Source organism: Somniosus microcephalus, chromosome 9, assembly GCF_052327205.1.
Source record: "Somniosus microcephalus isolate GS21.2 chromosome 9, FLI_Smic_1.0, whole genome shotgun sequence".
Lineage (NCBI taxonomy): Eukaryota > Metazoa > Chordata > Chondrichthyes > Squaliformes > Somniosidae > Somniosus > Somniosus microcephalus.
The window spans coordinates 156,293,863-156,295,600 of NC_140995.1; positions in this window are offsets into that span (position 1 = coordinate 156,293,863).

Genomic DNA, 1,738 nt, shown 5'->3' on the forward strand with positions numbered 1-1,738 from the left:
CCAGAGTGGAGTCAGTCTGACATCGGGAGGCCGGGTGCCCATCGCTCCGAAGCGAGCCCGGGGTTGCTCATGGTGAACGCGGCGGGCCTTTGGAACCGATTGGCCGGGCCGGCAGATTGAACGCCTTTCGCTGCAGTGGGGGGGAGAGAGAGACGCTGCGCTCACCTGCTCTCTTCCCCCGGACTTTCGGGCTGCGCGGGGGAAGAGAGAGAGAGAGAGAGACTGGTGGGGGGAGTGAGTCGCTGCGGCGGGGGGAGAGAGAGACGCCGCCGCTCACCTGCTCTCTTCCCCCGGACTTTCAGGCTGCGCGGGGAAGAGAGAGAGATGCTGAGGGCCTTCAGCAGGTTCGACAGGTTCCGGGAGAGACGCCACGCTCAGCTGCTCGCTTCCCTCTTCCCCCGGGCTTTCGGGCTGTGCAGGGAAGAGAGAGAGAGAGACTGGGGGGGGGAGAGTGAGACGCTGCCGCGCACCTGCTCCGCGGAGCTCCGTGCCGCCACCGCCGCCGCACCAGCCTTTACTAAGATGGTGGCGATCGGGGGGCCGCTTGTTGACTGGGGCCGGGAGGTGCCTAGCTCGGGCGTGGGTGCGGAGGAGAGGCCCAGGCTTCGAGGCCTACAAAAACGGTGAAAGGTAGGAAAAATTATAGAGGTTAGAGAAAAGATGTACAAATGAAAATTAACTTTTTAAAAAAACAATTTGTGTTTTAAAAGCAACTTTTTTTTTGCTGGAAATGTATATTTGAGAAGAAACATGCAGAAAGCGGGAAAAAGAAATGAACAGTTTGGAATCAAGAGGGCGGCCGCTCACCTCGGTTCAGAACGATAAGGCCCGCCCACACACGCACCGATTGGTCGACCGTCATGTCACCGAAGCGTAGGATTGGTCAATCGTCCTGTCGCTCGACTCTAGGAGGGCCCGCCCGCACGCGTGACGAACCCGCCCCCACCACGCAGCGATTGGTCGACCGTCGGGTCGCTCGACTGTACGATTGGTCGACCTTAATGTCACTCTATTTGCTAATGAGTGGATAATGAGCGGAATTTTGAATGTTTTTTGGATACTGCGGGCGCAGTTTTTGTCTCGCCGAAACGTAAATACGCTTATGACCGTTCCGGAATCGTAAGCTTTCTTTTGATGCAACGCACGTGTAGGTATGCTCTATAACTTTAGAGTGTATAGCCGGACAGACACACCAAAGGACAGACAGACAGACAGATATATATAGACTAGCTGGGGGGAGCCCGGCGTTGCCAGGGCTGTTTTGGGCTGGGCGGTTTAAATCGAGTCCCAGGCTTTGGGGCCTCTCTGTGTCCCTCTGTGAATCTGCTGCCGGGCAACATTTTAAATCGAGTCCCAGGCTTTTGGGCCCTGTCTGTGTCCCTCTCTCAATCTGCTGCCGGGGCAACATTTCTACCTTTTAATACCTTGAAAGATGAAAGTGAAAGTACTTATAAAACGTTTTTGGTAAATCTTATGTTATTTTTAAAAGAGATACTAACTTTTTCAAAGCTGGATGATCAAAGTAGTTTGAGCTGGAAGCAGTGAAACAATGGCTGCCACATCCCTGAGATGAAAACGATTAGTCCCGCCCACACACACACACCGATTGGCCAACCATCAGGGGACCGTACTGTAGGATTGGTCAATCGTGACGGCACAGGATTGGTCGAACCTTGACGTCAGTCAATCAATGCTAAGTAACAGATAATGAGTTTAATTTTGAAGGTTTTTTGCATAA